This window comes from Rhineura floridana, chromosome 1, assembly GCF_030035675.1.
Source record: "Rhineura floridana isolate rRhiFlo1 chromosome 1, rRhiFlo1.hap2, whole genome shotgun sequence".
Taxonomy (NCBI): domain Eukaryota; kingdom Metazoa; phylum Chordata; class Lepidosauria; order Squamata; family Rhineuridae; genus Rhineura; species Rhineura floridana.
This window is the reverse complement of record NC_084480.1, coordinates 80,058,524-80,085,629: the sequence shown is the minus strand read 5'-3', so window position 1 is coordinate 80,085,629 and position 27,106 is coordinate 80,058,524. Positions and strand designations below refer to the sequence as shown.

Here is a 27,106-nt window from a genome sequence, read left to right as displayed (position 1 = left end):
TTTTCATTGTAAAAAAGTTACCTGTTTGGTACATTATCTCTTGAAAAAATATTACTATTTAACATAGTTTTTCAGTACAGTAGGGCCCCACTTTACAGCAGTTGGCTTCTCGGCGCTTCGCTAATGTGGCAGTTTTTAATTGTGTCCATGTCCCATATGTTCGGCGCTTGTTCTGTTTTTGCGGCGATTTTGCGGCATGATGCAAATTGATGGTGCCTGATGCCCTGAGAGCGTCATCAGAGCTTGGAAAAGTTCCTTTCTTAAACTACAGTTGGGCTGATGGGAGTTGTAGTTGAAACAAGGAACGTTTCCAAGCTCTGAGTCCAAGAAGAGCCATTTTACAGTATAGTGTATTGTAGGTGATTCAGTCTGATTCAGCGTTTGTGCATTCAGCGTCTCTCTGTATTCTGTATTCTGGTAATTTTCCAAACTTTCAAAGGTTAAGATTACTGTATTATATTATATTATAATCACAATTACGTTCATATATATATATACTTATAATTTATTTATAATATATAAATATAATGATATATATATATTATATACTGTACAGTAATACTGTATAATAATATCTAATATATATCAATATACTGTATATATATACTGTAATATACAGTATATAATATATACTGTACTGTATACAGTAAAATATAAAAATATCTACAGTACAGTACTGTCTAAAATATCTACAGTACTGTACAGAAATATTTTTGTGTTAATTACAATGGCATCTCAGTGTAGTACTAGTGATAAAAAGGAGTCGTAAGCCTCTTACTTTAGCTGTCAAGTTAGAAATGATTAAATTAAGTGAGCAAGGCATGTCTATGGCTGAGATAGGCCATCAGCTAGGTTTGGCTCGCCAAACAATTAGTACAGATGTGAACGCTAATGAGAAAGTGTTGAAGGAAATTAAAAGTGCCACACCAGTGAACACTAAAGTTATAAGAAAACGTGATAGCCTTATTGCTGACATGGAAAAACTTTTAGTGGTGCAGATTGAAGATCAAACCAGTCACAATGTGCCTTTAAGCCGAGCCATCATCCAGGGAAAGGCTCTAAGTCTATTCAATGCTATGAAGGCTGAGAGAGGCGAGGCAGCTGCTGAGAATAAATTCCAAGCTAGCAGAGGCTGGTTTAATAGGTTTAAGGAAAGAAGCCATCTCCACAACATCAAAGTGCAGGGTGAAGCTAATGCAGAAGCTGCAGAAAGTTATCCACGCGAGCTGGCAAAGATAATCAAAGATGGTGGATATACTAAGCAGCAGATTTTCAACATGGACGAAACTGGCCAATATTGGAAGAAAATGCCATCTAGGACTTTTATTGCTAAAGAGGAGAAGTCAATGCCTGGCTTCCAAGCTGCAAAAGACAGGCTAACTCTCTTGTTAGCGGCTAACACAGCTGGTGATTGCAAGTTAAAACCTATGATGATTTATCACTCAGAAAATCCTAGGGCCCTAAAGAACTATGCAAAAGCTAGCCTCCCTGTTTATTATAAATCCAATTCAAAAGCTTGGATGACTTTTTTCAAATTGGTTCACAGACTATTTTAAGCCAACAGTTGATGCTTACTGCAAGGAAAAGAAAATTCCTTTTAAGATTTTACTTCTTACAGACAATGCCCTTGGCCATCCTAGAGCTCTAGGAGATATGTGCGAGGAGATAAATGTTATTTTTCTACCTGCAAATACAACTTCATTGCTGCAGCCTATGGACCAAGGTGTAATTGCAACATTTAAATCCTATTACCTAAGAAGAACTTTTGCAAAGGCTATAAAGCCTTAGACAGCGATACAGTACCTGGGCAAAGTGAAAATAAATTAAAAGCATTCTGGAAAGGCTTCATGATTTTGGATAGTATAAAAACTATTAGAGATGCATGGCAGGAAGTTAAAGAAACAACATTGAAAGGTGTTTGGAAGAAGCTAATTCCCATACTTGTGGATGATTGTGAAGGCTTTGAGAATCCAGTGGAGGAAGTCACTACAAATGATGTGGAAATGGCAAGGGAATTAGAATTGGAAGTCAAGCCTGAGGATGTGGCAGAATTGCTTGTCTCTCATGACGAGACCCTAACAGATGAAGAACTTCTTCTGACTGAAGAACAAAGGATGTTTTGTGAAGAGCAGTCCCATCCTGATGATAGTCCTGCTGTGCCTAGAGAAATGACAACCAAGGAATTGGAAGAAGCTATCAACTGTATAAAAATGGGGATGGCAGTTTTTGAGAGGATTGATCCAAATTTTGAAAGAAGTTCTAAACTGAATGCAAGCCTTCTAAACAATATTGCATGCTATAAAGAAATTCTAAGGGAAAGGAGATGGGAATTCATCAGGCAAAGTTCATTGCTTTCCTACTTTAGGAAAGTACCATCACAACCTTTGACAGCAACAGCTACAGCTAGCCTTGAACAACCTTCAACTTCAATGTCAACATCAACAGCAAGAGTTTCATCCAAGTCTCACCACTAAAACGAATAAGATTTGATGATGAGGCAGATGATGGAGACTTGGATGACTTGGAGTCAGATGATGAAAATGTGCCAGCCCCAGGGGCAACGGCAAAGGCTTGCCACGCAACAGAGAGCCAGCCGGCCTCACAGCCCTAAAGGATGAAAGGACAGACTACTCCAAGCACTTCCCTGCCCAGATCACCTTTGCGTGTGTGGGAAGAAGACCTGCATCAGCTCCAACCCGCTCCTCAGTACTGTGCCAGGAGATCCAGCAAAGATAGAAGCTCTGCAGCCAAGGTAAGTAATGTGTGTGTACCCAGTGAGTGAGTGAGCAAGCGAGTGGAGGGGGTGGTGGGAGGGCGAGCAGGCAGGGGGGAGGAGCGACGGAGCCAGCAGGGGGGAGGGGCAGCAGTGTCACTAGCAGGAGTGCGGGGGGGGTGCGGACCTCCGGTGCGTGCCCTCCCAGGGGCATGGACAAGGTGGCTGAGCTCGCCTGCACACGCGCCTGCGCGCACACTCAAGGCCAGTCACCCTGTCCATGCCCCTGGGAGGGCACGCGCCGGAGGTGCACCCAGCCAGAGAAGGCCTGGGAACGCTGGCGTGCCTCCCTCGCCCCGCCGACACTGCTCCCGGTCTCGCCCGCCTGCCCACCCGCCTCCGAGAAGTAGTTGGAGCAGCCTTGCTGGGCAACGGCATGGGGAGGGGCGGCTCTGGGTGTCACCCCCCTCATGGTGACACCTGGGTGTGGGCCACACCTTCCGCACCTCGGTAGTGATGCCCCTGGGGAGGGGTGCAGGAGGACAAGCCAGGGAGCCAGTGGTAGTGAGCATGCAGGGGGGAGGGTGAGAGGGCAAGGGGGGATGAGTGAGGGAGGCTGCAGAGAGCGAGTGAGCACTTGAGCAAACAGGCGGGGGAGAGTGAGCGGGCAAGGGGAATGAGCGAGGGAGGTGGCCGAGAGCGAGTGAACAGGCAGGGGGGAGGGTGAGCGGGGAAGGGGGGATGAGCAAGGGAGGCAACAGAGGGTGAACAAGCAGGTGCAAGCGGGTAGATAGCTCCCTCCCTGCGATCCGCAGCAGGGAGCCTGCCACGGAAGGGGAGCACTACTCCCCCACCATAACGAGGGCGAGAGAGCAGGGGGGGGAGAGGGCAATGCATGGAAAAGTGGAACATCCATCAACTGTTGTGGGGGGGGAGCTTCAGGGGCCAAGCGCTGTCAGCTGGAGCGCCCTGCACTACAGCTGATCGATGTTCCGCTTTTCAGCAATTTTCGCTTTATGGCGGGGGTCTGGTCCCTAACCTGCCATATAAGTGGGGCCCTGCTGTACAAATTTTATTTTAGATATATTCCTTTGAACAACTTAGAACATAAGCATGGTGGAATCCCTGTTGTTCGAGTAAGACAGACAGGGCTTATTTTGTATTAGGGCTTTGCCCCCAGCAGCTCTTTTAACCCTAGAATATTTATTTATTTATTACATTTTTGCCCCGCCTTTCTTTCCATTATAGAAACCCAAGGCGGCTTACATATGGTTCCCAGGCAGTCTCCCATCCAGGCACTGACCAGACCTGGCCCTGCTTAGCTTCAGCAGGGTGCTGGCCTCATGTGCCTTCAGACCATAGATGGATGTAAAAGAAATTATCCCTGAGCTGGTACAGAGTGCATATTTATCACACACAAAAGGAGAAGGGCATCCAGACCAGAAGGTGGCAAGTTCAATGTGGCTTACTTCTGATAGATATGGGTTAGCAATGAATCCGTAGACTGCAATCCTATACACACTTACCCTGGAGTAAATCCCATTGAACTCAATAGGACTTACTTCTAAATAGACATGCCTAGGATTATACTCTCAATACACAGCAACAGATATAAAGCAAGAGTTTGGCTAAATTTGCTACAACCCTAGATACTGTATGTAGTCTTACCAATTGAATATCCTGCCCACTAGCCACCACTGAGGATTTGTATCCTTCCTTTACCCTTGGCCTTTTTCCTCCTAAGCAGCAGGAAGAAGAAAGGACATCAAAGGCAATTCTGGGAAGGCAAAGTTCATCCTCATGTGCTGCTGTAGCACACACACGCACAAAGGTTGCTTGCTACAAATCTCTATTCTAGGCAGCCAGCTATTGTTGCCTTCTATTGTTGCCTTCTTGTTTATGCCAAGCCAGAAGTTAACTTGACTGTAGTTTTTGTCTCAACTCCCACCAAAAGCAAAGAACTAATTATTTCTTTTATTGCTGACATTTTTATTTGCTCCTGCAGCGGTGCTGTTTTAGCTCAATGAAGATAATTTTAAAAAAAGTTCTAAAATATACAATTTCCTAATATGATATTTAAAAATACAATACAAATTCCTCCCCAAAGCTTTTCAATAACTGCTTCAACCATGAGTTGGTTTTACTTGCTTCTGGCAAATGCCCAGGCAGACTTTGATGGGCTTCCAGAAGAAGACAGTTTCATAGCTGAGGACTAAGAAGAGCAATGAAATTGCCTCTCTCGAGTGTTTTCCTGCTTTATGGAGGCCACTGACAGGAGGATACCCTTGGCTGACTTTAGTTACAGTAGCAGAATATAGTGGACAGTTTCTAGGGCCCCAGGCTGCCTAGTGCTTTATGGATTAAAGTAAGAAATAAAATGGACATTTATAGTGGTCAGATTTTATTTTTATTTTTAAAGAAAAGAATGACCTTTCCTGGGCTAATAATGGCAATGGCTTTGATGTTTTTCTCGAAAGGGAGAAGGCAATGCAATAATTGACACTTCAAGCTAATTAAGAAAGATAACTGTCCATCGTGATTGATGAGAATGTAGAGATCTGTTCAATCCAATAACAGAGAGGCTTGGAAGACAGACATGAAATCTGTGAAGTTTATCAGTAAAGAACAAATAATACTGCATTATGTCACTTTTCAGACTAAAAAAGAATCATTGTTTTGACTGGGATCTTCAGAACAGTTCTGTACTGTCAGACTCAGTATGTCTTTGAATAGCAGTTGCTGGGAATCACAGGTGGGGAAAGTCTTGTCCTGCTTGTGGGCTTCTCGTAGGCACCTGGCTGGCCAGTGTGATAAGAGGATGCTGAACTAGACGGGCCATTGGGCTGGACCAGCAGTAATCTTATGTTCTTATGAACATCTATTAGGGGCTATGCCCCTTCTCACTTTGCTCACCAACCCAACCTGCTGTCACCAGAGCACCCCCCATGGGTAGCCAATGCTTCCCCTCACTCCACCCCTTGGATCACCAGTGCTCCCCCTCCTCCCGCTAAAGGTTGCTAATGCTCCCCCTCCATCCCCCCATGGGTTGCAAACATTCCTCCCTCCCTCCCTGTGCATGGGTGACCTGTGCTCCTGCTCCCTCTCTCCCCCATTGGTCACCAGCACTCACATCATGGGTCACTAGTGCTCCCTCCCCCTCACAGATCACCTGCCTGCCCTTCCTCACCTCCCATGGGTCACCAGCCCACCCATCTGCCTTTCCCCATTGGTCACCCACCCACCCTCCCACCCTCCCCCATGGGTCTCACCCCACAGGTCTCCCTCCCCCACAACTGACTGATCAGCACTCTGCTGTTTTTTCAGACTTCCCACTGCATCTCTGTCTCCTGAAAATATACTCCTGGAAGTTAGTGCATCTTCCACAGCTGCACCTAGTGTGAAATGAGAGGTTGCATCCAGAAAGAAGAATCAACCCACTCTCTTCTCTGTAGCCATGTCTTCCTATATAATATTTTTGTGAGGTGAGGCAGGGCAGCAGTGGCAATGGTGCAGCTGTTCACTCACCTGGTGGTGGCAGTAGCAGTGGACAAGTTGTCTGATGGCGGCAGCGGCACTGCATGCAGTGAGCAGGTAAGTGAGCAAGTGGGCAGAGGTGAGTGAGGCACCCAGTGGTGGCTGGGCCTGGCTAGACCTGGCCCTTTGTGGGTAAATCCTAGTATAGCAGGCTGCATGCAACCTTTTAGAGCTCAGGCTTATGCTGCACTCCTGCACATAAAAGAGCAGCACACAGAGCAATTTCTCAGAAGCTAGCCCAGCCTACTGTTTCCCCACCAAGATGTTGCCATTCTTGGTATGCTGCTAATGCATCAAATGCACAGTATTTTGGCAGATCCATTCCCCTAAACCAGTGATGGGGAACCTTTTCTAGGATGAGGTCTGCCTGTCAGAGGAGAGTGAGGCCAGAGGCAAAAGTGGGTGGAACAATGGATGTGACTCTTATCTTTCTATAGCAAGCTACATTCCAACCATGCAAAAGTCACAGATTTCTCTACAAACAAACACACCTCTCCATCTCAAGCAAAGCATAGAATCATAGAGTAGGAAGGGGCCTATAAGGCCATCGAGTCCAACTCCCTGCTCATTGCAGGAATCCAAATTAAAGCTTACAATCCAAATTAAAGCACACATGGAGCAGGGCTGGTTTTGAGTGTGGTCAGGAAAGAAGGACCATGGTCTGGGCAGGGTGCATGCTTTAGAGCTTTGGTTTAGAGCAGCCTTTCCCAACTAGTGGGCCACCAGATGTTGTTGGACCACAATTCCCATCTTTCCTGACCACTGGCAATGCTGGCTGAGGCTGATGGGAGTTGTGGTCGAACAACATCTGGTGGCCCACTAGTTGGGAAAGGCTGGTTTAGAGGCTAGATAGAGAGGCCTGAAGTTTCCCTCCCCTGCCCTAAAGAGAAGCCCCTACAGGCCTTCAGCTGCTTAAATAGTCCTTCCTATGTACCTATTTACCAGATTATATTCTCTGCTTTTAGCCCATGATTTTATCCCAAACGGCTTGCAATAAAATGAACACAAAAATGCAAGAAAAGGGACATATGGAAGTATATTTATGCCAGTGTCTTCTTTTCCCTGGAAGCCAATTACATAGTCCAGGCCTTTTCTCTCCAGAGGGTGATGGCAGAAGGAGTGGCAGGTGGATTCAATAGCAAACTGATAAGAACATAAGTAGATGCCTTCTGGATCAGGCTAAAGGCCCATCTAATCCAGTATCCTGTTCTGACAGTGGTCAACCAGATGGCAAGGATGCACTTCCCTCCATTAATCTACTTTGAAATTAAATGCAAAGAAATGCATAGGTGTGAAGCCATTCCACATTGACATGGTGTCAAATTACACTGGCAGTCTTATAACCTGAGTGCATGCAGAAGTGACACACTATCACAGACCCTCAATGCAGCCATTACACATGTACACCATATGGGTAATGTTTTCCTTCCTTGCTGCTATATATATTTCCCTCTCTTTTACTTCTAGTACACAGCTCCCCCCACCCTCCATCCCGAGTTTTATGTTACAGGTACACTGTTACAGGGTGCAGTACTGTTGCTCTTGCCAGGGATCAAGCAGAAGCATCTGTTAGGATTGCATAAAACTAAACTACTCTCATGTATCCTGAGGAATGACAGATTTACTCCAAAATCACACAATACATGTGGGCACAACACACACACACACACACATACCATGTCTGAGAGCAAAGGAAGGAGAAGATAACATTAAGCAAACACAACCACATGGGAACAGTGTTGGCAGTATAAGCCGAATCCACACAAAATATAATTACAATATCTTGCTGTGCAGATCCAGTTGCAGAGCTGTGAGCACAGAAAACAATTTATTGTAATGAGCCTGCCAAAGGAAACCAGGACATGGTGACTAGCAGAAAAAGGCACATAGCTATATCCAGTTCAGATGAGTTTAATCAATAGCAAGAATAATGTGCTTAAGAACACAGTCCTATGGTCCCTGGAAGGGTGTCCTAAGGGTCCTAGGATAGAGTGGACCTCCGTCTTCCCTCGTGGAGATCCACTGGTGCTATGACAGAGGTGACTGCAAACAGCAGGGTGTCCTGGGGATGGATCCGGGGGATGGTTTGAATCTATCAAAGTCAAAGCCTCTCCAGAAGTGGCTCACTAGGTGGGACAGAGCTGCTATGTTAGCTTTCTGGCAGGTGGGTCATTGTTGTTTACCAGGAGGGGACAGGTGATAGGGAGGTCAGTGTAGGGCAAACATACCAGCAGGGCAAATCCAGCACTCCTGCTGATGTGTTTGCATAGTGTCAACCATCCCTCCATCTCACCCCTCTTCTTCTCAGTAATCAACAACAACCCACCTGCCAGGAAGAGAGCAAATTCTGGGTCTTCCAACATGCTCCTGGAGCAGAAATTGCAGGAAAAGGGAGGAGGGACAGAAGCATGCCACTGCCATGTTCCATCCTCTCAGTTTGAGCCTGGTGCAGCTATGGATCATGGAGGATAAGGCTATCAATGGATTCTAGCCATGATGGCTATGTTCCACCTCCACTGTTGGAAGCAGTATGCCTTTGTATACAAGTTGATGGGAATCACCCGTGGGGAGAGTGCTGTTGCTTGTGGGCTTTCCATAAGCATCTGGTTGGCCACTGTGAGAACAGGATGCTGGAATAGGTGGGACTTTAGTTTGATCCAGCAGAGTTTCTCTTATGATCTGGTAGATCCTTCTCCTCACATTCTCCCTCCCGTGCCACCTCACAATTGCTCTGTAATTCATATAAAAATTTTGGGCTCCTTCTATGTAGCAACTATGTTATCACCTGATAACCTGTTAGCACCTGACTTCTGCTAAGTAGTTAGAACTTAGAAAGCATTTCACAGTTAGTTGAATTAAGGTCAAAATCACTTCTGGGCTTGTATCTAGACCTATCAGCAGATGAGCATGCCATTTACTCTTTTTTTGGTACAGGTGCCTTCTGCACCAGCTGGAGCTTATGGATCAGGCCTGAGGGCAGCCACACGCAAAGCAAATTGCAGTAATTCAGTCTTCAGATTACCAGTGCATGGACTACAGTGGCCAAGTGATCCCAATCCAAACGTGGCTGTAGCTGGCAAACCAGACACAGGACTGGTAAAAAGCACTGCTAGTCACTTCTGCCTCTAATGACAATGATGTATCCAGGAGTACCCACAAGCTATGTAGCTGCTCCTTTACAACGGTGGCAACACCATCCAGAACAGGCAACTGACGTATCTTCTGGACACAGGTACCACCTACCCACAGAGCCTCTGTCGTCCCATGATTTAAAGTCAGTTTATTGGCCCTCCATTGCATTAAGGCACCAGTGCAGGGAATGATTAACCTCTCCTGATTCAGATGTTATGGAGAAATAGAGCTGTCTGTCATCAGCCTACTGATGGAACTGTGCTCCATGTCTGCTCCATATGGATTCATATAGATATTAAGTAGCACTGAGGACAGAATAGTGCCCTGTGGGACCTGATAGTGCAAGTGTCAGGGAGTTAAAGTGCTCTTTCTCAATGTTACTCTCTGGATTCAACTGTGCAAGTCGGAATGGAACCACTTTAGTACGGTGCCTCTGATACCTATCCTACACAGCTGACTTTGGAGGATACCATGAACAATAGTATCAAAAGCCAGTGAGAGATCGAGTAAGAGTTAAAGGGTAACACTGTCCCTGTCTCAATACTGGTCATTCATCAGGGTGACCAATCCTGATTCAGTCCCAAAACCAGGTCTAAACCCAGATAATCAGTGTAGTCCATGAACACTTGAAGTTGCTCTGCCACCACACTCTCCACCAGCTTCCCCCAAAACAGGGTTTCGATAATAGGCTAGTAGTTATTACATATCTTTGGGTCCAGGATAGGGATGTAAGAAGGTGTTTTCTGTTCCTCACTGTATTCATTGCATGCAGCACCGTTTCTGTTCCATTGCAGTTCATCTTTCACCAAAGATGACATTATTGGTCACATTGTCTGCTGTGATGAAATTACATAACTTACATAATTAATTATGTAACTTACTGAATTGCCAATCTCCACAAGAACCTAGATGTAACGAGGAGGCTTAGAATGGTATGTGCAGGGCCTCTGTCCCATAATCCATGTCTCATATGCCTATTGCAGTTATTGCTTAGCATTAGAATCTGAAGAGCTTAAAGCACATAATGATGTTCTGACATTATCTGGGAAGTTTTTCACTCTGCCTGTGTTCAAACACAGAGCTTGAGGAAAATTGTTTAAGTAACCAAAACAATCCAGCTTGTCCCACACTTCTGCTCAGCCAGGTGGACTTGTTTATGGCTTTTTCAAGCTGGAGAGGGACAGTCAACTTAATTGGTTTATGGATGTTCTCACCCTGCTTATGTAAACAAGTCTCCTGATAGTCAAAACCAAGAAATTATATCTATGAAGGGAACGTTAGGAGTACAGCTGCATTCCTAGGCCAAGGTGTCACAAATACAGGGTCAGGAGAGATTAAAAAAAGATCACCTGAGGGGGAAAACCAGCAACCTGGATGATGGGAATATAATGATCTAATGGGTATAAGGCGCCCCCTCCTAGAGGGTCTTTTTGGGTATAAATAAAGGACCTCTACATCAGGGAGATGAAGCCACAAAATGACATCCAATTAAACCTCCAGGGGTCTCAAAAGCCCTAACCAGCTGTGACTCCTCCCAGACAAGAGAATCCTCGCTGTGCTGTTCAAAGGGCTTCCAGCCAGTGAGAGAAATGTAAGAGAAGAGCAGGGGGGGAGGGAAGCAGAGACATGCCAGCTATTAGTTTCATTTTAGTGTTTTATTGCTTGCAAATGATGTAAACAGCTTGCTCTAATAAACCATTTAACCTCTTCAGCACCAGACGTGTTCACTGTTCTGTTGAAATCTCGAACTTACTTGTCTTGTGCTTGGCCAGGGCTAGGCATTTGGCAATACACTTATGTAAATTATGAAAGCTATGTTGTCAGTACGTTATTCCACCCCATTTATTTAAATGTTGAGGGACTGCAATGGCCATGGGGAAAGAAATGCAAGCAATTATGCATAATTTGGGAACTGAAAGCATCAACAGCTAATATCTATTGCATTCACTAGACTGGTTTCTGTTCTGGACATGGGACAAATAACCAGTCAGTAATTTCCATATCCATTTCTGTTTTCATCAGAGTTCTCTGACATCCAGAGTCCAGGGTGAACTTTTTAAGGATTGGTTGCACTGCTGCCTCTTTAAGGGCAGCTGGTACCACCCCATCATGCAATGGTGTATTCACGACATACTGGACTCATCTAGCCATCCCATTCCAGCTAGCTTTAACTGGAGAGATCCAGAGGGCATGTGGTTTGATGCATTGCTACAAGTATTCTGTTCACACCATCAGGCCACATCAACTGGATATGGTCCCATAACACTGGGCCAAACATCACACTGGACAACTCAACCATATTTGCCATAATAGCAGCATAGAAGTCACTGCGAACTTGAGTTTCTTGAGCCTTGCAAATTGCTCACATTTAGTCACCATGTGTTTCCAGGGGCTCTCCCCCTGAATTTTCCGGACCACATGGAACAGCTCTGCCAACTGATTCCCCAAAGACATAAAGGATGCAGCAAACTCATACATCACCAGCACATAGTAATCCTAACATGTGTTTGGTCAGCTTCAGAGTGAGAACTTATCTGCACTGTAGTTTATTGTGTGTTTGCTGCTACTTGCATCTCCTCTTAATTTGCATCATTCACATGACATTACAAGCAAACAGATGCTATCACATAGTTTCCCCCCTGTAAATACGTACTAACTCAATCCAATGATAATACAAAAAGTGGAGAACAATACTCTGCTCCACTAGTGGTTGCAGACACTTTGCTTCAATATTTTTAGGTGGGTGTGTCAATTGTTACTTTTTCATACACCCCCTTCCACATCCGTTATATCCTCCCTTATTTTATTTTATTTCCTGTGGATTGACAAGCAACTTCCTGTTGCTCTCCTCAATTCTGCTGGCCTTTTTATGTTGCTGCAAACAGCCACAAGGGGCAGACTACTGACAGTTTTCTATAGCTATTACTGCAACAAGCAGCCCCACTTCTTGGCAGATTAATGGTGCCTTTACTATTTTCTTTCCCCCCTAACTTGTGTGCAAAAGTGTAATACTGCTCAAACAAAGGTTTGCATTTTCATCTGTATCCTAGCAACCATAGGCAGTCAAAATACAGATAATAGCACTTCTGGGTGTTTTTTTTTAAAGAATCTACTGCAGCTGCTTGAATAAACCGAGCTTGCTTGGTTCCTAGCAACCAGAGAGAATGGAAATGTAAAATTAGAGGGTGAGGTCATAATAAGCAGCCCCACTTCTTGGCAGATGAATGGTGCCTTTATTTTTATTTTTTCCCTAACTTGTATGCAAAGGTGGAACACTGCTCAAACAAAGGTTTGTACTTTCAGCTGTATCCTAGTAATCATAGGCAGTGAAAATACAGATAATTGCACTTATGTGTTTTTTTTTAAGGAATCTACTGCAGCTGGTAAAATAAACTGAGCATGCTCAGTTCCCAAGCAACCAGAGGGAGTGGAAATATAAAATGAGAGGGTGTAGTCACTAGGAAACTGCCTGATTGATCCTTCATGGGTAGGATTGCTGGTGGAAATTGAAAATGATGGTCCTGCCCATTTGGTAGGGGCAGGTTTGCCTACACCCTATTTCTAGGAAGGCTCGGGAAGGTTCCAGAAATTGTGTAAGAGGTCAGGTGGGGTATCTTGACCAATGGGTTAAGGGTTTTGAGCGGCTATATATAGCCTGCTCCGCTTTTAGAGCGCGCCTTTTTTGCCTTGCGGCACGTTGGTAAAGGCTGAGTGACTGGCTTAGTTCTTGCTGCCTCGTGATTCTCCGGGTGATTGAGTCGTTGGTGATTGTATTTGGTGATGAGTTTTATTGCTTTAATTTGTAACTCCAATTAATTGTGTAGACGGTTTTTCTAGCGAGCAGGGGGAATCCCCCCTGTTCCCCCCCTGTTTTTCCTTTACACATCTCCCCCCCTTCCCCTCTCCGTTATAACCGCCCGTTCCTTGGCGCTAGCAGGGGTTTTGCGAGCTGAGTAGTATTTTTTGCTTCTATGTTCCCAGTTTTATTTAAAATAAAGGTAATTTTACCCCGATTTTTCAGGGGTTAATGTTGTGTTGCGGCAAGCAGGGCATCTTTAAAGCACCCCCCCCAGTTTTCCTCTGCTGATCAGCTGTTGGGCGGGATCAGCTGTGAGGTGGTGAGTGAGCTTTGTTTCCTTAGCCTCTCAGCCGTTTGTTTGCCTATTTGAATTTCCCGCTTCTTAGTAGTTCCCTGGCTTCACTGTTGTTTTCCTATTTAATTATATATCGCCCCCCCTTGTTTCAATTAATATTGTACTGGTCTGCATATTAAGTGTTTGGTTTGGGTGACTTATAAATAAATAGTTAAATTTATTAGTATTATTTGAGTTATATAGAAAATTAATTATAATTAAATAAGTTCTTTTATATATTAAGGGAAGTCTATTTAGAAAAATATTTATATTATTATAAAATATTTGGGTAATCGATTGGTATTATAATTTTGCCCCCCCTATAAATAATAATAATAATAATAATAATAATAATAATAATAATAATAATAATAAAATTTATTTGTTTTTCTTTTAATCGCGATTTAGATTCATTAAAATTTTGTCTGTGTGCAATTGCTTTGCTCACATTGCAGTTTATGGTAAAACTTAATATTGGTTGAATTTCAGTCTTAAGTTGGTTGCACTGTATATTGTGATAATTTTTTATTGTTATTGTTGTACCTTTGCGAGCTTCATAGGAAATCAACATGCCTCCAAAGAAAGTTCAACAAAAGCGAGGCGTTCGGGTGGTTAAGCAGGCGGCTAAGCGCCCCCCTGCACGGCAAGAGTGTCTTTCCTCTGAAGATGAAGATGACATGGGGACAATTCGTGCTCTGGTCGCAAGGGTGGAGGCCCTTGAGAGAGAAAGCAAGCGTCCTTTGGAACCAGGGGCTGGGCCTAGTACCGCCCCTTCAGGTAAGAAGTCCGCCCGTTTGGCTGCTAAAAAGACTAAATCTGGAATTATTTCTGATTTGGTCGCCAGAATTGGTTCCCTTGAGGCGGCAGCACCCAGAGATGACTTCAACGTCCCTTCGGTGCAAGCTGGCACATCTGGGGCTTCTTCTGCACTCACCTCTTCCCGCATTCCGGTCTGTGCTGCTGCTGGCATTTCTCAGGATCAACTTCAACAGGTCCAACCAGATATTCATGTTCTGCCTCCTGTTACCCCGGCTGTTGCTACACCGGCAGTGATTGCGTCGCCAGCTGCCATTACGGGTGAGTGCCGGGTACCTTTGCATTCCACAGGTGCGCAGGTTCCGCAATTACAACAGTATCCTGCAGCTACCACAGCACTTGGTAGTGCGCAGCATTCACTAGTTTATATGGGTGGGGTATTAGTTCCTCAGCAACCTGTGCTTCCTTGGCCAGCTGCTGCAGTTACCCCCTGGCAACCGTCTGTGGCCTCTGCTGGTGCCTTGGCTGCTCCGCTGCCTCTCCCCTCTGGTGTATATCCACAGGGTGATGCTTCTCTGCCTTTAGGAGATCATTTGCTACCTGCAACTAAGGAAAAGATTTGGCGTGGTGAATATATAGATATATTCACGCTCCTTTTTCGGGAATCTGAAATAAAACCCAAGGAACGTTCAGACATTTCGGAACGGGAGATAGCGATAAAAAAGAAGGTGGATCGCATATGGCCTAATTGGCTTAACGCGTTCACGGTGTATATGGGTGTGATGACTCAGGTTTATCCATCCAGGCCCATGTCTCTGATTAAATACCAGGATATAATTCATAGAGCCTTTAGGGAATTCTCAGGGACTGCGTGGTTGCGGTATGACGAGAATTTTAGGCAAAAGGCGGCTTTGGACCCCACACTTTGTTGGGACATCGAACATCCTGGGCTTTGGTTGCGGTCTATGACGTCAGCCAGACCCGCTTTGGGAGATAGAGCCGATAGTGGGCATCTTTTAGTCAGTGCGCAGACTTCAGCCACTGGTGCCATCCGGGGCTGGCAGCGGGTTCAACCCCCTCAAGTCTGTTGGGCCTTCAACAGTTCGGGACGCTGTTACAGGCGCCCGTGTCGCTTTAGGCACGCATGCGGAATCTGTGGGGGATCTCACCCTAGTTCCACTTGTCAGCGAGCCCGTTCATCTCATAGGGGTTCAGGGGAACAACCACCTAAACGTGGATCTGGCAACAGTGGCAGTACGTCACAAGGCCAGTAGTCCTATCAGGTTGTTTCCCTTAGCGAGGTTATTGAATAGTTATCCCAATAGATCTGCGGCTAGATGCCTTTGGTATGGTTTTTCGGAGGGTTTTAGGATTCCTTTCGAAGGCCCGAGGGTTCGTACTTCCTCTGCCAACCAGCCTTCTGTTTTGGCATTGGCTTCTGTAGTCCTTGCGAAAATAAATAAAGAAATAGCTGCTGATCGGATTTCTGGTCCTTTTATTAATCCTCCCTTACCAAATTTGAGGATTTCTCCTATAGGTGTAGTTCCCAAAAAACAGCCTGGCGAATATCGCCTTATTCATAATTTGTCTTTCCCAAAAGGTGCCTCTGTTAATGATGGTATTTCATCTTTATATACGTCAGTTCGCTATACTTCCTTTGATGAAGCCGTTAAGGTTGTGAGGAAGGCTGGTAAGGGCGCCTTGATGGCGAAGTGCGACATTAAGTCTGCATTTCGATTGCTCCCAGTGCATCCGGGTGATGTTGATTTATTAGGCTTTCGTTTTCAGGGACAATATTACGTAGATAGGGCGATGCCTATGGGATGTTCTGTGTCCTGTGCAGCATTTGAGACTTTTAGCACATTTCTGGAGTGGGCTTTAAGGACAAGGGCAGGTTCTTCCTTGTCTGCCCATTATCTGGATGATTTTCTATTTATTGGCCCTGCAGGCACGTCTCATTGTTTGCACTTGATGCGGACTTTTGAGCAGTTAACTACAGAATTGGGTGTCCCGTTAGCTCCGGAAAAATCTGAGGGCCCTGCCACTTCTCTTTTATATTTGGGTATTATTTTAGATACGCAGTCCCAGTCTTCTCGTCTGCCTCCTGACAAGTTGTTAACATTGAGGCAGAGGTTGCGTTCAGTTTTGTCTTTGAAAAAGGTCACACTAGCTCAGTTACAAGAGCTTCTGGGGCACTTAGTCTTTGCTTCTAAAGTTATTTCGCCAGGTAGGGCATTCCTTCGTCGTCTCTGTGATGCTATGAAGGGAGTTTGTTCCCGTTCTCATTTTATTAGGGTCACGTCAGGGATGAGGGAGGATTTCAAAATGTGGCTGACTTTCTTGGATAATTACAATGGCCTCTCTTTTTGGCGTGAGGATCTATTGCTGGAAGCTGAGCTACAAGTACATTCTGATGCTGCTGGGGGCATCGGTTTTGGGGTAATCTTTAGGTCTCAGTGGTGCGCTGAGAGATGGCTTGCAGATTGGTTAGCTTCTGGGATTACTTCAAATATGACATTTTTGGAGTTCTTCCCCATTGTGGTGGCGGTCCACATTTGGCCTGGGGCATTACAAAATCGCACTGTGCGTTTTTGGTGCGATAATCTGTCTACAGTGTGTGCGGTCAATACCCAGACTTCTAAATCGCCTCAGGTGATGCATCTGGTGCGGGCTTTTGTATTACAATGTTTGCGATATAATATATTATTTGTGGCTTGCCACGTTCCAGGATTGCAGAATTGCATTGCTGATGCTCTCTCACGCTTACAGATGGCACGTTTCCGGGAATTGGCGCCAGGAGCGGCCCAAGATTCTGTCCCTGTCCCTTTCTTCCTGTGGAGCCTTGGCAATTAGAAGCTGGGGACGCCATAATTTCTGTGCTTGCTCCCAGCACTCGGAGAGCGTATCAGCGGGCTCTTGCAACATTCCAGGCTTTTCGTGCCAGTGGTGCTTTATTGGCTGAGTGGCCTATTCCTGTATCACATTTGCTGCAGTTTATGTTATATTTAAAAGGGCAAAACAATTCCGTTTCTACCATCGCCGGACACCTCTCTGCGCTGGCCTTTATTTCCAAGGCAAGAGGAATGCAGGATCATTCTGTAGATTTTAGGGTCAGGAAGGTCCTTCAGGGTTGGTCGCGTTCCGCTCACAGGCCCACTGACCGAAGGAGGCCAATCACGCCTGATGTTCTCCTTCAGATCCTACCTTTATTTAGGTCTCTGTGCTCATCTCAGTATGAGTCGCACCTGTTCGCCGCAGTAACACTGACGATGTTCTATGGTGCTTTTCGCCCTAGTGAAGTATTGCCTTCCTCGAAGCGCGATGTGTCCTATCGAGCCTTTTGCTTTGACGATTGCACGCTAGGTGCAGATATAGTTAGGCTTTCCCTTCGAGTCTCTAAGACTGATCAAAAGGGCCGTGGCAGTATTATTTCATTGAGAGTTTGCCAGGTCCCTGAATTGTGCCCAGTGGCTGCAGTGCGTTTATTTCTGTCAATGAGGCCGGCGGGCCAGCGTTACCTCTTTATACATGTGGATGGTTCTGCCCTGACTCAATTTCAATTTTGGGCCATTGTTCGGCGGGCCTTGTTGGCCAGTGGTCGCAATGCTGGAGTCTATGGGCTGCATTCCTTTCAGATTGGGGCAGCTACGGCCGCCGCCCTCGTGGGCATGAGCGTTCAGGATATTCAGGCAATTGGAAGGTGGCGTTCTTCCGCTTTCAAGTCTTATATTAGGTATTGATTCTAATGTGTTGTTCTTTCCTTTCTTAGGTGTGCTGAGCCTTCCTGTGCCTGCGAGGGTCGTCCTGTGTGGCCACTCGATTTTATTTTGGGCCCATCGGAGAGCCTTCTCTACGCTTGCCGGGACACAGCTGCAGCTTTCCGCTAGAGCGACGGTTGGCTGGGAGGCTCAGAGGGGCATGTTTTGGGATGCGCTCATGCCTTTGGTGTGCCGGCTTATGGCATCGCCTAACCGGCCACATATGTTGGTGGTCCATTTAGGGGAAAATGATATGGTGCAGCAGCCAGGTATGGATCTGCTGCTGAAGATCACCCGTGATTTTAATGCACTCATCCAGTCTTACCCGGACCTTGTTATAGTGTGCTCCGACATGCTGGTGTGTCGTGTTTGGAGGGGTGCACGGCACCCTAACAGGATCGACAGATCCAGAAAGTGGGTGAATAGGAAAGTTAGGAGTTTAGTTTTGTCATTGGGGGGGCATATATTCCTCATGACAGAATCCATTTTCATGCACCGCATCTGTTTTGTGGTGATGGTGTCCATCTTTCAGATATTGGGTGTGATTTGCTATTGGAGGATTTTAGGTTGGGTTTGGGGGCTTTGTTTTCTTTGGGTCGAGGGGACCAAGCTTAAGCTGATCCCCTCTGGTGGCGTTGGATTCGGGCAGGTGAGGTAATTGGGGTTAAAAATGGAGGTGGATGAGGCATTTGGGTAAAGGGCACTCCCTGGTGAAACATCAAGGCGTAATGCCTGGTGTGGATCCGGGGGGTGTCCACGTGGAACCGACTTGCGCATCATGGTGAACGCCTGTACGGTGGGGCCAGGATGCGGAGGTTGGAACCACAAACCTGACTCCGATTGCAAGGAGGGAGAAGTTGTCCCACATCCTTGTCTGGGGAGTTGCAGTACGATGTGACTGACTTGCCTCCGGGTTTGGAGGGTCTACACCCTCATAGATAGGTTGGGCCTCACCTGCCCGAAGGATTTGAGATTATTAATTGGTGGATTGGAATTTGATTGATTATGTGTTATATTTTAATAAATATAACATTTCAACCATACATGTGTCACGAGTCTTCCTTGGTGTGTTGGCAATGACGGTTCTGCCCATTTGGTAGGGGCAGGTTTGCCTACACCCTATTTCTAGGAAGGCTCGGGAAGGTTCCAGAAATTGTGTAAGAGGTCAGGTGGGGTATCTTGACCAATGGGTTAAGGGTTTTGAGCAGCTATATATAGCCTGCTCCGCTTTTAGAGTGCGCCTTTTTTGCCTTGCGGCACCCACCCAACCCTCCCTTGTCAGTATGGGCTCAGCTAGTCGCCTGCGGGGGCTGAGTAGGAATTTTTTTTTGGAGATTCTGATTTCAGAATCTCTTTGGTTTTGCCTACTCCATACTGCTTGGGTTTGATTCGTGTGGCTTGTTCCGGGTGGGTTGTGGTGATTCCGGTTTGGCTGGCGTTGGATTCGGGCAGGTGAGGTAATTGGGGTTAAAAATGGAGGTGGATGAGGCATTTGGGTAAAGGGCACTCCCTGGTGAAACATCAAGGCGTAATGCCTGGTGTGGATCCGGGGGGTGTCCACGTGGAACCGACTTGCGCATCATGGTGAATGCCTGTACAGTGGGGCCAGGATGCGGAGGTTGGAACCACAAACCTGACTCCGATTGCAAGGAGGGAGAAGTTGTCCCACATCCTTGTCTGGGGAGTTGCAGTACGATGTGACTGACTTGCCTCCGGGTTTGGAGGGTCTACACCCTCATAGATAGGTTGGGCCTCACCTGCCCGAAGGATTTGAGATTATTAATTGGCGGATTGGAATTTGATTGATTATGTGTTATATTTTAATAAATATAACATTTCAACCATACATGTGTCACGAGTCTTCCTTTGTGTGTTGGCAAGGCCATATTTGTAGCTAGCATTGAGCACTCACCGCAGATGGTACAAATAGAAAATGGGGGTGAAAACAGCATATTTAGTACAAAGTAATGCTCCCATGTGATAAGCCTTGAGATTGCCACCACTTAGCACTCCAATGTTTGTCCAACCTACTCCATAAACCACAGCTCCTCGGATAGCAGCAAAAAAGCTTTTAGAACAATTAATCTGCATGAAGTGACCTTAGAGCCAGTGGCATGATTTCAGTTACTTAATGGCTACCTCATGTCACTATGGTGATGTCTACAATAAAGAGTCCATATGAGATATGATTACTACTCCTATATAGAAAGTCACTAATTTGATCTCTGCCTTCATTGGGTTTTTAGCAGGGCTTAGCGCTGTTTTCATGTTGCTTTTATGTAGGTCAGTGATGATTTTAAGTTGAAGCTAATCTTAAGACTAAGGTAGATTAGAAAGTCTTGATCCATCTAGTTCCATGTTGCCTACCCTGACTGGCAGTGGCTTGCAGGTTTTCATGCAGGAGTCTTCCCCAGCTCCTCTTTGAAGATGCCAGGGATTGAACCTTTTGCGTACAATACACGTGCTGTGCCACCATTATTGCCCTTCCGCTCCAGGATAGTGAATATCTTCCTAGATCACTGAAACCTCCAACCAGCAGCATTTCTATCTTTTCTGGATTTATGTAGAGCAACAGAAGAAGTCAAAAGACATAAGTAGACAGAATTTTGCAAAGCCATTTAGGCAAAATGAGGACGTTTTTTAAATCTTTTTGGCGCCAGGTAAAGACCTACCTCTTTGCCCAGGCATTTTAAATTTAATTTTCATTTATTTTAATTTTAATCTTTTGTCTTAATTTTGTTTTTAAAAATGTTTTCTATTGTATTGTACTCATACCCACATGTATTTTAATCTGTTTTTACCCTGTTGTACACCGCCCTGAGAGCTTGTTGCTATAGGGCGGTCTAAAAATGTAATAAAATAAATAAATAAATACCAAATAGCCCTCTCAATGAGAATCTGCTGAGAATATGGTTGACAACATATCAAAATACCCAGGCCCGGAGACAGCAGGTGGCCAGGTTGGGCAGTGGCACTGAGAGGGGCCTTTGGTGCTGGGGCTGGGTAGATGTAGCTCCTGCTCCTCTATCTGCTCTAGCATCAGGTCATGAAGCATGCATACCCATGACCCAATGCTGACACAGATCATGGCTTGGTACCCATCCTCCAAGACCCTCCCTGCTGCTGGTGCAGGCTGGCCACACAACATCAGCATGCTGTGTGCACATCAAGGACATCAACACACCTCCTGCCATCTTGGGTGATAGTAGGTGTGTGCGTGCAGTGTACTAATCCATGATGTGGATGGGCCTATTTGAACCTCCGGCAACAGCAGGTGGCTACTGCCACCACCAAGACCCCTGCAGTCTGGTGCCCAAGGGCCCACTGCAAGCTGGTGCTGACCCTGAAAATACCAATTTGTCCAATGGGGTGCTTTGCTTGGGTGATTTCATTTGTGGGGAAAGTTTGTCCAGTTTTGTCTATAGCAAATAGCTGTCCATAGCAATCATGTATAATATAAATGATTAATGTCTTAATTGAAACTTATTCATGTAGATCTAGCTCCCATTTACTTCAGTATAATATACTTGCAAGTAAATATGCTTAGACTTGGAATGCAAAACAATATTTTGTATTTCAGTTTCCCAAATCATGGCCCTCCATGATTACATAAATTATTTTATTTCAGTCAACATCTGCATTTCACTAACTGATTTGTCATTTTTGATGTAAAACTAAAATGTGAACAGATTAGCTACTTAGATTTGTTGTGCTGAAGTAGATTTAATTAATTTTGTCTAAATAGTGTCAAAAGTGCAAGCACTATTACAAGCTGTTTCAGACATGCTACATTAACTTCAGTGGTTTTGGCTAGTCACGCTTGAAAACACTTCTGCTTCATATTGGTAGCATACTGAGTATCTCTGCCTTATATCTTAGGATTTTATAGTTGAGTTTGTAGAGATAGAATAAAGTGAAAACTTTGGGTGGGAAAACAAGATGTAGGACTAGATTCTTAATTAGAAATCTAAGGGTTGTGTGCTCAACAGTTTTTAAACTTATGTTCTTGGAATGTCATTTTGTGCATTGTATATGCTCATCATTCACAGGGTGGCAGAAAGACATGTAAAATCCATCACATGTGTCAATACTTCTTTTAAAAACAGAAACAAATGCTACAACCAGCCTACTTTCAAATTAGTCCCACACATTTAAATCTATGGCATTACTCAGGAGTAAACCACTTGTATATGGAAAGAAACTGGAATGAATTAGGGTAGCTTTGAAAGGGGGTTCAGGAAATGTAACCCAATTGGTATCTGATGAAGAGCTGAGACTAGCTCTCAGAAAACACTCCATTTATCGACCTGAGTCTCCTGTTTTAATTACTGTGCTGTTTTAATTGGATTGTTTTCCTATATAGATAAAACTGTAAGGTTGTTGCAAGGAGCTGCAGTTTGGATGGCTGCGTACACGTGGCACTGCAAACTACAGTGTGATAACAGACTTCTGAGACCTGCTGAGCCAGTGGAGGAGGGGAATGCAGATGGAGGCAGGCAGCAGTAAGGGAGGGGTGGGAAGCTTTAGTGAAGGAGGGAGACGGAGGTAGGTAAGAGTAAAGGGAGGAGTGAGAATCTTTGGTGAGGAGTAAAGGGAGGGGGTAGATGGCAAGGATAGTAGGTAGGGTTGGTGAGTGAAGTGAGTGGGGTTCAGCCCCTAGTATTGCATATTTTAATTATGGATGTTTATATTTTAATGTTTGTGTAACTGGTTTTTATACTTGTAAACTACGTAACTGGTTTTTACACTTGTAAACCACATAGAAGCCTATTTTGGCATTAAGTGGTATATAAATAAGGTGGACAGTATTCTGTGCTTGCATGTCCCCCACCGCCTTGCAATACACCTACACATGAGTCTAATACAAAGTTGAACACAAGTCCACAACTGATTCACAGACATGAAATAAGAACTAAAAGTGCATATCTCAGCAGGTGAGCCCAGCCACACATCTGGTCATATGTATGATGCTTCAGATTATTAAGGAGTTAATCATTTGGATGACTTTATTTATCCATTTTATCAATGAAAAAGACTGTGGTGGAAAGTCTCTAGTCCAAAAGACAATGAGCAAATGCATGGCAGAAAGCTACAAACATGTACAGAGCAGATCAGTCAAGATAATTAAATATAGATGATGTAATGTATCACATAGTCAAGTAATTCAGCACCTGGGGAACATTTACCTGCAGCATGTAACACACACTAGTGACAAGTGTCCTACAGTTACACATACATATACCTATTTCCAGAGGTGCCCCCCACCCATCCCAGTACTTATGCATATGTGCAACATTACACATTCTTTAAATTAATTAGTTATTAATTAGCTTTCACCACTCTCAGCTAGTGATGGGGAGAGGGCAGAAACTCCCAAACTGTTAGGACTTGAAGTTTTGGAGTAAGTTAGCAGTCCTCCCTGACAGCTTCTAGACATATATGTTTGCAGAAAAGCTCTTCAGTGACCAGATCTTTATAGGCAGATTCCTATTTCCAATATTAAAATGTAAGAACAAAATATGGTCTTTTAAGAGAGATTTTGCATCTATCAGCTGGTCAATGGAATTCCATTCCATATTTTCATAACTCATTTCTAGACACACATACCATAACCTTTGTTTCTTTTCAAATTTGCTCATGGTTACCTTTTATCTAGAACAATATGCAAATTGTTCACATAAAATACTGTTAATTCTCATCCCTGGTCTTTTTACAATTTCTGTTGCATCTAGATGTTTTTTTAAAATATTGCTCTGCTTCAAAGAAATACTTCGATCTTTATGTTGAGTTTGTAGGATACACAGATACTATATGTAATATACAGCTTGTTTAGCAAAGATTTTGATTTTTTTAAAAAACCACAATGTTTATTTTGTATTGACCTGCCTAATACACTAATTCAATGGACTGTCTTATGCTGCAGGACGGGGTGGCCTTGTGCCCTACTCTTCAGAGGACAGTCCTCTATTTGCCTAAGTCTGGTTTAAAGACAAAGGACTGTATCCAATCCTACAATTCTGTTTGAGCAACAGATTTTTGTGTGTACAATGGAGCGTCGTCTTACCTGTCCCCTCCAGCCTCCTGTGCACCCTTGAAATCTGGAGGGTTGGGGGACTCCCTGGAGCAGATTTAGGGGAGGTGCAGGCAGAGGAGAAGAAACAGAAATCCTGTTGCACCAGCAGAACTACATGTGCAGAGCACTGGATACAAGCCAAAAAACCCTAAGAAGGGAGAGCAGGAGAGGCCCTGAAATTGCCCATCAACACTTAGTGCCAGGACAGCAGACTGAAAGGGCACGCAGGTCACCTGGTCAGTCTTCCTTACCCTGATAAGATGCATTTCTTTTTATAATAATTATTTTTACATTTGAATCTATGCATAAAAATTAGTTTACGCAAATAGGAAGTCTGTGCCTTTTTTCTCATCTTTCCCCCCACAAATTATTACCTCCTTTGGGAATGCCCAAAAGTTGTCATCCTACTGTAGAGTCAGAAACAATGACTTATACAACTTCAGCAAAGGTACAATAATCTGGCTGAGAAACTGGCTGCAGTTCGCTGCGTCTGAATAACTTCCCAGGAAGCTCCTAATTTCCTCCCTTTATGCTGGTTATGGCTAGCTGTGTTGGCCTCTACAGTTCTTGTGGACCAATTAGTCCGTATGATACACTGAAGGGGGCAGTTTATGTTTGTATGAATATTTACATTTACACATCCCACATTTTTTGCACTTAGGTTCTCATCACAGCTTACAAAGCTCAAAACAATCTGAAAACAATTTAAAGCTTATGAAAATGGAACAAGTTAAATAATATAAGACAATAATTTCAGTAACTCTAGCTGTTCAAGGTCTTCTCAAAAAGGAAAGGCTTAACCAGCTTCCCCGAAATCATGACAGTTGGTTAAATGCATGTCTAGGGGAGGGGGTTCCAAACTGAGGCGCCACAACAGAGAAGGCCCTGAGACCAGGCTAGCCTTCCATTTTAGCAAATGAGGAAACCATAAAGTAGAGGTGGGGAGCAGGTGGCCCTCCAGTTGTTTGACTCCAAATCAATCTGGCCCAACATGCCCAATGGTTAGGGATAGTAGGAGGGATGGTAGAAGTTGCCTAGCAACATTTCGAGAGCAGGTTCTCCCACCCCTGCCCCAAAGAATATCACCTTGTACCTTCTTCATTCTATCCTGCTCCTTCTGGAGTGGCATAATGGGCCTCACAGCTATATTGCTCGGGAAGAAGAAAGCACAGGCACTAATTTACAAAAGATTCCTATGACCAAGAATATCCTTGAATTAACCCAACAGATCTTTCCAAGGATGCTTTTTTCTCCCATGTTTAGTTAACCAGTAAGAGACCAATTAGGGATGTCAATAAGGATCCTAAAAAATCTGCTTGTATTTATTCATATTTATAGTAAGGTTGCCAGGTCTCTGGTTTTTGCCTAGAGACTCCAGATTTTCGGGGTGTTCTCCAGGTCTCTGAGTGAGTCACCTTACTCTCTGGACTCTCAGCTTTCATATTTTTTTAAAAAATAAGTTTCTAGGTGGTCTGATTCCTGAAATATACACCAAAACATCAGTCCCCCCACAACTTCAGTTAAATGAGCTTGTAGCTGGCTGCTCTAATCTCACACTTTCAGGTTTGTAGCCAATAAGTGAAGTCAGAGTTGTGATTGACAAGGCAGTAACTAGAACCCTTTGCAAGTCAGGAAACTGTTCTTTTTTCCTGCTTTTCTGAAAATCTCATAAATTGAGTAAGTATATAGCTTTCAGTCTTTTTCTCTCTTGTGTGCAGGAATCAAACAAGTTTAAATTTTCCTGGGCACTGTTTTGAAAACCTTCTCAATGTGAACCTTTAATCCAGTACTTGCTTTTCTGGCAGTAAAGCTGCAGTGCTAATATCTCCATAACACTAGGCTCCTTTCTTCCTACAATGGCCTTCTGGTGACTGGCCTGGCCTGAGCGCACTTAAACTGTTTTTGCCAGAAGCAAATTGGCTAGAATAAATGTTCCCTACCCAGGCTCCATCTTTTAGCTAAGATTTCTATCCATTTCCAATCCGAGAAATGTTTTTGTTTGAATTGTATGTGCCAAGCAACTGTGGTTGATCCTTAATGTATCATGCTTAATGACATCACTCAGGCCTGCCCCGTGACATCACTCAGGCCTTCCCCCATGACATCACTTGGGCCCTCCCCCCAAAATCTCAGGAGTTGGGATCCTTCTGACCTGGCACCTAGTTTATAGTGAAATGAGCAAAAATCCATTCACTGTTGAAAGTACAGTGTAATTAATTTCTTGATGTCTTGCTTTTGTGCTTGTGCAGCAGGTATTCATCAGACAACAGCTTCTGTTGGGTGCATACACAGAACTCAGTTACTCTTTTAAGTCATTATTTGGCCTCACAGAAATGGACAGTCCTTCCAAAATGTTTTTTTTAACATGGCACAATTGTTTTAGTTAAGGGTGCTTGTGGAATTTGACCTTTGTGAATCTCAATATAAACCAACCTGATCCACATCACCCATGAATGGATTAGAATGTAGATGCCCAACAGCTTTCACACTTCCTAAATGTTTCAACACAGTTCTTGGCTCAAAAAAGTGTCAATGTAAGGTTGTTGTTTTTTTAAAAAAGTGTGTGTGTGTGTGTGTGTGTGTGTGTGAGAGAGAGAGAGAGAGAGAGAGAGAATGCTTTTAGAAATGCATATGTTAAGATTTTAAAATACATATTTAAATGTGTTTTGCTCTAAATTTTTAAAATTGCTGATTAATGCAGAAATACGATGGAATGGACTTATGGATGAGCACCACAGAATAAAGTGACATGGGCTGGAAACAGAGTAATTCACTCTCCCCTAATAAGCACTGAGACAACATTTTTGGGTGGCTGCAAAAACTGATCTCAGTTTGCAGTCTGCTTTTGGTGTGATGCCTCAACTGTACAAATACATCCAATGTAATGTTGGATGGTAGGCAGTTGTCAAAAATCAGCTTCAGCCATGTGATCGCATGTGATAACTATACTAGGGGTGGTGCCCTCCAGATGTTGATCGGCTACAACTCCTTTTATCTGTAACTATTT

General features: G+C 44.4%; 1 pseudogene; it reads left to right on the top strand.

Moving 5' to 3' along the window:
* The first annotated feature begins 727 nt into the window (after positions 1 to 727).
* On the top strand, positions 728 to 2,474 carry LOC133376591 (tigger transposable element-derived protein 1-like; annotated as a pseudogene).
* The last annotated feature ends 24,632 nt before the right edge of the window (positions 2,475 to 27,106 follow it).